General features: G+C 38.1%; 1 protein-coding gene and 1 long non-coding RNA gene across 4 annotated transcripts in view; one reads left to right on the top strand and one right to left on the bottom strand.

Moving 5' to 3' along the window:
* The window catches only part of LOC134478541 (uncharacterized), a 38,016-nt gene extending 28,177 nt beyond the window's left edge, over positions 1 to 9,839 (top strand). Inside the window, exon 5 of the long non-coding RNA XR_010051250.1 lies at positions 6,327 to 9,839. This is a non-coding gene — a long non-coding RNA (uncharacterized LOC134478541). The remainder of the gene's footprint in view (positions 1 to 6,326) is intronic.
* Chrm3 (cholinergic receptor muscarinic 3) overlaps positions 1 to 10,375 on the bottom strand; it is a 448,118-nt gene that overhangs the window by 8,580 nt on the left and 429,163 nt on the right. The window lies entirely within an intron of this gene.

The raw sequence follows: 10,375 nt of genomic DNA, 5'->3' as shown, positions 1-10,375 counted from the left end.
AAAAAAAAAAAGGGAAATAGTAGATGCTTTTATGACAGTTGTTCCACATAATTCATTATCAAGTTATTTGATAGATTAACTTGATTCATCTTTAAAGATGAATGATTAACCTGGTGATAAATCTGGTGATTAACCTGGCTTAGGCTTCAGACATAAACTACTTTTAAGTGATACCAGTCATTTAAGCCTCACTGGAAAGAGCAAAATGCCAACCTTAGGAGAGCAAGCAAGTGTAAATCAACTCACATAAAGTTTTGAGTTGACCATATGGTATTTAAAACATGGGCTGAAAACATAATGTGTTGGTTTTGTGTGTTTGCTGCCATGCTCATTTCTTCACACTCTGAAGAGCCTTTATCATTCTAACTCCTTCAGTGCAAAGGTTCTTGCACATTGTAGTACATTTCCCTCCTCTGCTAAGGTTGCCTTAAAGCCTTTTTTACAGACCTCTTCTTGACACCCCACCTGAGTTCCTCTGAATCTTATATGGATTTCTACAATATTTAAAAAAAATGCTTAGCTATTTAAACACTTTCCAAGTCTTTGCTCTCACGTTCTATGGGACAGTGATCAGTTCACATGTCTTAGGACATGCTGATTTTATTATCAATAAATGCACTGCCCAATAACCCAATGCTTCACTCATTTGTCTTCTTTCATCTCTTTTATTCTTGTCAGTGGATGTCTTAATGTATGTATGTTTGTCATTTTTTCAGAAGTAATCTGTCATCTACACCACATGTTTTGGGATAGGAATTCATTATGTGGTCCTGAGCCCTGATCACAGTAATTACTTGGAGATGACACAGCAGGATCAAACTCAGGATATGGTATGGATGCTGATGAGAAAGAAATTCTTCCTATCTGGGGCTGTTGGGTGCTGTTCACCCTATTGCAGATTGCATGGAAAACCTGAGAAGCTAGCAAATACAGAGGAAAGAAATCGGAATAAAGACGGTAGGGAATGTGGAAAACAAGACATTACAATGAGTCTTTTGAAAACTAGAGTTAGCTATTTCTAAATCCATATAGTGGCTTTTTTGATCTTGCTGCTTATGTGCACTGATAAACTGCCTTTGCTGCCTGGACCGGCTGAGATAGGTTTCTGCCATCTGCAATTAAAAGGGTCCCAATTGACATATTTTGTCATTATCAATGCATATGCTTGCAGAACCACAAAACTAATATGGTGGCTTTAGGCTGTTACACTCTGCACTGTGGAACTCAATAAGTTATCATTGCTGCCCTCTGTGAGATATTCCCTTGAGAAATGGACATGAATAAAATATTTTAAGAAGTACCAAGTTATTTAAGCAATTTAAATTGCTCCCTGTGACTAGTCGCATAATGTTTTTACAAATCCAATAGCAACTGACTTTATTCAGTTGACCAATGTTATTGAAGAACGTAAGTAAAAATCTTGGAAATCAGCCCAAAGGTAAATTCTTTTTTTTTTAGTCTATTTTATCACATGAATCTGTAGAGCACAATACTGTTTAAATATAGAAAATCAAAGGCACTGAAACAGAGAAAGATATTGACAGGTTTGTCTAGCTCTCTATGTGATTTATTAAGTACCTGTTTTGCCCTGAGTAGAATCCAGCAGCTTCCTGACTAGTCACTAGAAAACCTTTGAGTCACAGACTATTGGATGTGACCTTGGACTTGCATTCTTTGACATATACACCAGTGACCATAATTAATCTCATAATTCGACATTAATTTAATATGTAATACCTTTTTGAAAGTCTCAGTGGTGTGCTTTTTCTCATCTTTAAAGATGTTTCAGAGTTTGTCCACCATGCAATGAATGTTGATTATGAGCAGAGAACAAAAATTAAAGCTACAAAACAGCCATTAATTGATAACAACCACTAATGTAGTCACTTGTTTCTTCATGGGATACAATACACAAAGGACAATAGTTAATAAGTCAATAGATAGTAAGTTCAGAGTTAATAATCATAGCACTCTCAATGTCAACAGTTATGTTTTCTTCTAATAACCAGATATACAGAAATAAATTAATCTGATACACGAACACGACATCGAGGACAATAAAACTTTTTTGGATGGGTAGTAGAAATGGTGAGTGAAGCATATTATCACAACACTTGATGACTTGAAACTGGGAGGAGAGAAATGCCTAGGAATTTCCAGGCACTTATATGATGCCATGATACAGTGAGATACATTGATAGTAGTTCTATTAATAAACTGAACACTCTTATCACAGAAATAATATTTCACTAGAGAGCAGAAAAGCATATTTGAAAAATCACAGTCTTTAAAAGCTGGCTGATTAGGGTTTGAGTTCTGGCTTAGCCCAAAAAGTGTAGAGACCTGCAAGTTGCCTGTTGATTCTGGGACCATACTTTTTATTTACAAGCTACCATAACTACCACCTACGCCAAGCGGCCTGGGGAGGGTGTAATGCATTACAGTGTGGCAGGCTAATATTCCACAATATTAATGAATATGTGGCCTTCTGTTTGCCAATGCCAGCTTCTCATGTTCTCAGAGTTGAGTTGTTTCTGCAGATGCCTAGGAAGAAAGAAACCTATCTCATCTCAGATTTTGCTTTAAAAGTTGACTTTAAATACTCCACAGACAGAAGAATGTTAAAGATAAAGGTCTTTAAACAATGCAAACATATAAGACTGAGTGTCAATGAATAGTGTACTGGCCTCAACTCTAGGTAAATAAGGATTTCCCCTTGCCCCATTCATTTGTCTAAATAAACTGACAACAACTGCTAAAAAGGGATTTGGCAATATTGACACTGAGAAAGTGTACACCAAAACCAAATTTAACTTCTAAAAATTATTGTATTAAAGAAGAACAAATTTAGCTTCTACAAAATTAATTTAACTTCTAAAATTATTGAATGAAAGAAGATGTGGAAAAAGAAGTTCACTGAAGCAGTTGTTAAGACAAAAATTAAGAAATCTAAAGGAATACCAATTTTGGAATGAATTAAAATTTGATACATAAAAAGGAATACTATGTTAAAGGTAAAAGTAATTGGCATGATTTGTAAGTATTAACTTGAAAAGTTTTAAAAATACACTGTTGAGTAAGAAAGCAATTTGGAGTTGATGACTCTAATGTTATATAATTTAGACAATAGTGAAATACATTAAAAATAATATATAACTTGTATACTAAAGGCAATATTTAGCTTATGTACTTACAGATTTAACATTATCACAAAAAGAGAAATCCACGAGCAATTCACAGATTAGCAGTAGTATATGGGTGTAAAATGATTAGGATTGAGGTGCTGGTAAAGAAAAAAAATCACCATTCATTCCTGAAGTCAGGGGAGTGGAAAAGATTTAAAAAGGAAGATGGCTTTCATGTCGAGAATGGATTTGGAATCTGCACTCTATCTGCTGTGGCTTTTAAGTGGGCAAAATTCACAGGAAAAAAGGTCTGACAACACTGGTGACACAAGACCCACAAGTATGTGTTTTATGCCCTTCTTGGCTGGTGTTTGGAGGAGGTGATAGCTACTCAGAGTCATGAGGGTAGACCATCCAAATTGAAAGCTCTTGCAAATAGATTCTTCTGTAATCCTGCCCCCAGGGGAGCTCAGCCTGGTCAACAGCCCTTTGATTTCAGGTTTGGGAGACCCTGAGTAGGAAACTGCTAAATTTGTTATTTATTATGTGGCATGGGGTCTGGTATCAGTTAGCTCTGCTTATTATGGCTGCCTGCAGAGACAAGTGTGGAAGAGTGCAAAAGGGCAGGCTGTGTACTGGAAATCTGGAGGATTCAGTCAAAAGTCAAAGATCGGGAGCTCTTTCAGAGTCCCACCTGAGTTCTTATGAGGAAGCCTAAGGAAGGCTTAGGCTGGAAGACTCGAATGTGCTGGAATGTGCTGGAAGACTAGAGTGTGTTGCAAGGCTGAAGAATCCGTGCTGGGAGCCTGTAGACAGATGGCCAAAGGCAATGGTGTAGACTTCTTTGAAGAAACAGAGTGCGACTTCCTTCTTATTTCATTTAGTCTACAAGCATGTTGGTTGGTGCGACACACACCAGGGATGGTTCTTCTCTCTTCAGAAGGTTGATCTTTCAGACACATCCAGAAACATGCTAAACCCATTTGCTGAGTGTTTCTTACTCAAACTGACATTAAAGTTAACTCTAATAATTCACCCCTTGTCAGATTGAAACCAGACACATTTCCTTAATGTTCATGACAGGGGTGAAATTCATGTGTTCCCATTTCTGGGTGGCTTGAGTCACTGGTGGAACATGCATGACTGTCTCATGCATGTACTGTTGGGGTCATGTGTGTGCTGCTGGTGGTCTTGCATGTGCCATTGGTAGTTCAAGCTGGTGGGAATGTGTTAAACCATTCTTAGTATCCAGATACAAAAACAAGTGCATAATCGTTCCTGACATGGTACAAGTATCCTGTGTAGGAATAGAAACACACTGATTCCCTCCCTAGAGTAAAGGCAAGGTTTTCTTTGGGTAATGTGTATTCCTAACATTTCATAATTTAAACATTATAACACAGACTTAAAAACACATAAGAACCAACACTAGTTCTATCAACATTATGTTACAAAGGAAGCACATTAATAAAATAGTAAAGAACAATTACAATCCTCATGGCTGCAGGATTGTGGCTGGTATTTATAATTACCTTCTTCTATTACTCATTCTGTATTCCCTTGGCCTTCAAGCAAGCATCTCAGTAGGTCTTGACTTTTTTCCTGGTGGATCAACTTATACCTTCATTTCCCAAGGTTCTGGGCCACTTGTCATCCTGCTTGGATTTGTTCTTGTAGTTTCCCATTGACATAATAACAGTGCATGTTAGGGGGAGCCCTAAGGGATAGCCTGCACTGCAAGGATATTTTTCCTTTCTGCATTGTGGAGTAATGGTTCAATTTCCCCTTGGTAGTCTGGATCACCTCTGCCAACACCATAACTCCTTTTTATTTGGTTAGTGCTAACCTTAGACTTCCTAAGTCATCCTATGCAGGAGTCCCAGGAAGGCAGTACGAACAGGGGTAAGGGATGTGATCAGGGCAGAGAAGCCGCATGACTCTTCTTCCCTGTCACGAGGCTTATTAGGTACTGAAGGCCTTGATACTGGAGTGTCTGGGGGCACAAGAACATGTAGGCAAGAAGTACAACCCTTAGCATGAACCAGCCAGTGGGAAGTTGAGTGCCTTGGAGGCAGGATGACACTGAGGTGTGGGTTAGCTACAGCTGGGTATATATATGAATATGTATATGCACATAAAAAATGTAAAAGCTGGTTCTTAATTTCATCTCTGAGTGTGTTTTTCCCAGATCATTTGACCATTTTCTCTCCCTCACATTTTGGTGTACATGCAGAATTGATCCCCTAAGTTTAAAATGTGCAAGTCAATATGGCAATTTTAGAAAAAGAATATAAATTGAATGGGATAGATCAGAATATCAACTACTTAATGACAATAAATATTGTTCCACTGAACTTTGGTTTTACATAGCCATCTCTATATAAATATAGGATCACTATAGGATAGTATAGTATAGGATCACTATACATACAATATATTTCATGGTCAGGAGTGTTTGAAAACAGCTGTAGGGAACATCGTAAAATTTTAATATTTAAGGGAAAAGTTTGCAGCTAGGGATGTAGCTCAGTAGAGTGCTTCTTAGCATGCACAAGGCTCTAGGTTCCACCTCTAGCACCAAAATAAAATGATAATGGGTGAAATAGAAAATGTGAAAAAGAAATCACTTAGATAGACTGCATTTAGAGGAAACTGAAAGTTACGGGTACTTTATCTTTTATTTCCTAGTTAGGAAAGCAAGTCCTTTATATCCTGGTGTTATACATCTGTGAAACATAGACAACTCTTTCAAATTGGGAATTTTATGAGGATTCTGTATGTGTAAAAGTGCTTGGAGAGCCTGAAAGACCAACATAAAGACTTCCAAGGAGAAAAACTCGCTTGAGTTTCTCTAAGGCTTAGTCTAAGCCATACTGGCAGTAATGATACTGGAAGAAGGATCCAGCACTTTAAATTTGTAAACCTGTTTAACTGCTGAAAACATGTAAATTATTTGTTTTTCCCTAGAAGTCTAAACTAATTCTACTTCTAATAATTATTCTTTTTCTTATAATGAAAAAATTTTTTTGCAGTGAGAAACCATGTCTTTTTGTAAAGACTACTTAGTGTTTCTTCCCTATTAGGAATCCAGGATGCATAATTTTTGATGGCTTGTTTTGAGTCTCTGACAAGAATGTCTGTTTTCTGTCACAATTCATTAGAGTATTCAACAGCTAATGTAACTTTTCCCAATGTTATTAGGTCTGGCGAGTGGAAATACCAAATCTGTTCACTAGGTGGCAAAGCAGATTCGAAGAACCAGCTCTGTAGAAGAAACCAAAGCCGCGGGTTCCCCCGGCAGGGACCAGGAATTTTGCCTAGTTCAGTCATGAAGTCTGTGAAAGACATCAAACAGGGTCAACAAAGCTTTGCAATTAAATGCGTCTTTAAAGGGAACCAAACTTGTGAACTGAGCTCTTGGTGTCCATTTCAGAATGCAAGGAGAAAAGATGTTACCTAATTTGGTGCAAATTGCTCTTGTGAAAAAAAAATTTCTGAATGTTAAAAGTGGAATAAAATTCCACTTAGAAAAGAGAAAGCTTGTTTTCAAAGAACTGATATAACATGTTATCTCTCTGGTTATTGCCTTTCATATGTTCTTATTTGATTTGACATCAGAAGTGTAATAAGTTTGGAAAAAGTCTTACATTAGTACTGCGTAAGCATGGCAGTTGATGCTGAAATGACATGGTTTTACCTTAAAAACAAAAATTTAAAGTGGACTAAAGATTTTCTGCATTTGCACTTTGTAGTCTTGATACCTTTTGATATTAGAATTTGCAAAGAAATGGCATAAAGTAAAATGCAGAATGAGCAATTGTTTTAAGCGTCTGTAAGACTCCTTTACCCAAAGAGGCCCCTTCACCATTCCTGAAGTTATTATCTCCTAAATATAGAAGGAAAACATGTGGCTAGATTCTGTTTATCAAAACCTTCACAGTCTAAAGGTACTTACTATTTTCAATATTCTGAAGCCATAGTTATTATTTACTTTCAATACTGTGCTTTTGCAATTTAAGATAGAGAACAATGGCTTGAAAACATCAGTTGAGCTTACAGACTTGTGAAAATAATTCTGCTTAAAAGTTGCCTAGGGGAGACTAAATATTTCTGATATGTCAGCCTATGTACTGAAAGGACACCTGGTGAAGATATTTTTTTGGTCTAATATTTATACTTTTGTGATTAATTTAAGTTATACTCATTAGGATTATTGTCAAGGCCCACATTTATCAGAATGTTTATTTTTATATCTGGACATGATCCACACATCTGATTTTCTTTCAAACTTCAGCCTATTTGCACGCCCGACTCAGACAGGTATATATGCAACTGTAAGTTTGCAAAGAAAGTAGAAGCAGTGTGGGCGGCGAGCACCAAGCTGTGCCGCCAGCGCTGCCACAGCAAGTTAGAATCAGGGAAGGTACCCGATTCCACACATGGGCGCATTCCCTGAGAACTCTGATCCTGCTTCCTCGTCTATAAAGTAGGGATTATAAAACTTGAGGATTAGGTAGAATTCATGTAGAGTACCCAGTACGGCCTGCCTGACCCCTAGTACTATAGTTTCTTAAAAATGGTATGATCAATTTAATAATTTTCTCTGATAGGTTGATTTTAAGAATCCCTTTTCCATGCCCAACAAAAGCTAACTGCTGTTAAGTCTAAAGTGGTCCCTGGGGATACCTGGAAATGTTTGGATCTAGTATTTCTCCTGTCATAACTTGGAGAGAATGCATTCTTAGCATCTAGGGTGTTGATGCTAGGGGTGCTGCTAAACATCCTTTAACGCCCAGGATAGCTCCCAACAAAAAAATATCTGGCCCAAGATGTCAACGAAGTCAAGGCTGAGAAGCCCTGGCACAAAGAGAGATAAGAGAGAAAAGTTGCATTTTTTTTTCCAGAAAACTTCCTGATACTGATTAATAGGGCAAACGCTAAATCTCTTAAAGAACCAGCTCTCATTTATCTTCTCTGGGCACTAGTTTCTAAAGGATGTATCTCATACTCATGCAGCTGACTCTCCAGATATTGTTTCAGATAGTAAATATGACTGAACATTTCTGGAGGCCTTAGACTGGGTACATGGTTCTCAAGGAACCATTGATTGGTGATCCTATTAACTAAATAAAATAATTGCAACAGAAATATGGATAATCAGCTCTGCATGAGTTGGCAGGGAGGCAGCAAAGAAAAGGATATTGTATAACTCTTCAGGAATAAGACTCCAGGAAGGCTAGGAAGAAAAGGGAGAACACAGCATTCCAAGTAGAGGGAGGAGTGTGTGCAAAGTTCACTTGCCAGTGTTCCCAGTGTGTCCCACACATGTTCCTTTTAGAGCACTAAGCATTTCAATGGGTGCCCCCCAACCCCAGAACACCACAGTCAGGAAGACTCTGTCTTCAGTTACCCAACAATTAACTCTGAGAGGAAGCACAGTTTCTTTCCAACAGCAGACCCAGAACTGTGGCTTGCCAAATTCTTTCTTCCTATAGTAAGCGTCCTTACTTCATGAGGTTGTTAGACTTCGGCCAGGAGACCCACAGTACAAGGGCCAGGAAGGCACAAGTGGAAATATGGTGAAGGGCAGTGTCTGGCAGAGACTGGGAGCCAGGGCCAAGGGCCCATAGGTAGCGTCTGGAAGGCTGGTATACCAGTGTGGATGTTCTCAAAACCATGGTGGCATTTAGATGGACTGAAAGAATTTGGTAGACTGCATGTCTCAGGGCAGAGAGGAGGCACAGGCAGGAGAGAGGAGCATCCCACTTATCAGGATGGGAGTCAGGGCTGCTGCAGAGAGAAAGCTTTCAAGCAAACATACCATCTTCTCCAATGTGGTATCTCCTCTGGTGATGGATCCAAGGCAGCCAGAGGTCCCTGTGACAACTAAGCAGAAGTTAACCTGAAGTAATTTTGCAGCAGTTCTTTGCTGCTCCTGACTTCACTGTGAAAGATGCATATTTATAATTGATAAATCTGCAGGAACTGGGGCGTGGAGGGGAGTGGAGGGTCATAGTTGAGAATCTGGGTTGAATCCTGGTTCACCACTTATGAGCTGTGAGGTTTGAGGTCAGTTACTAAATCTCTAGAAAGCTTCAAAATTCATGTGAAAACATTGAGAACAGCAATACTGCATGGTTGTTTCCAAATCTGTAGTAGAACCCCTATAACTGAAATAAAGTGGCTCGTCAGCAGATAAAGAGTTTAGAGGATCGATATTTGATGCATGTAGTTTTATTGATATTATTCTATTTTTCTTACAGAAGCAAATAAGAAAAAATAAAAGTGTGCCTCCACAAAGAAAGCATTCAATAGAGTAAAAACCTGCAGAATAGGAGGAAGTTTTTGCTAGTTACTCTTCAAATAGAAGACCAATATCTAGCACATAAAAAGAATACAAAAAATTAACCTAACTGAATAATGGGAAAATCAAATACACACCTCTAAAAAAAAAGAAGTACAAATAAGCACATGAAAAAATTTTCACCATCTCTAGCCATTAGGGAAACTAAGTCAAACAACACTGAGCTTCCATCCTATTCCAGTTAGAATGGTCATCAACACACACGCACACACACACACACACACACACACACACACACACACCACCACCACCACCACCACCACCACCAACAACAACAACAACAACAACAACAACAAGAACAAGAACAAATTCTGGTGAGAATGTGGGAATAATGGAACCATTCTACAGTGTTGGTGGAAATATAATTTAGTACAACTGCTGTGGAAATTCTTCAAAGAACTAAAAATATAAATTCTATTTGACCAGTTTGTACCTCTCCTAGGTATATTTCTGATAGAATTAGTGACATCATACATCGCAGCAGCACAACTCACAGTAGCTTATCTGTGGAAACAGCTTAAATGTTCATCAAATGTGTATAGATAAAGGAAATATGGTATATATACACAATGGAATGTTATTCAGTCTTAAAAAAAATAAAACTATGTCATCTGTGGGAGAAATGGATGGAACTTGAGACCATCATACTAAACAAAAGAAGCCAAACTCAGAAAGTTAATTATCACATGCTTTTCTCACATGGGAAACTTAAAATATGAATACATAAGTGATAATAAAGAAGAGATCATAGGAAACTAGAAGGTAGATTTTTGAGATAGGGAAGGGAATAAGGAAAGAGGAGAGGGAGGAGGATGAAGGGACTGAAAATGAGCAACGCATATCACATGTATATACCAACTCCCCAAAATGGACATCACTATCCTGT

This window comes from Cavia porcellus, unplaced genomic scaffold, assembly GCF_034190915.1.
Source record: "Cavia porcellus strain 051 isolate PalLab524CR breed Dunkin Hartley unplaced genomic scaffold, mCavPor4.1 scaffold_13, whole genome shotgun sequence".
Classification (NCBI taxonomy): domain Eukaryota; kingdom Metazoa; phylum Chordata; class Mammalia; order Rodentia; family Caviidae; genus Cavia; species Cavia porcellus.
Note: the sequence above shows the minus strand (reverse complement) of the source record. Positions and strands in the feature narration are given on the sequence as shown.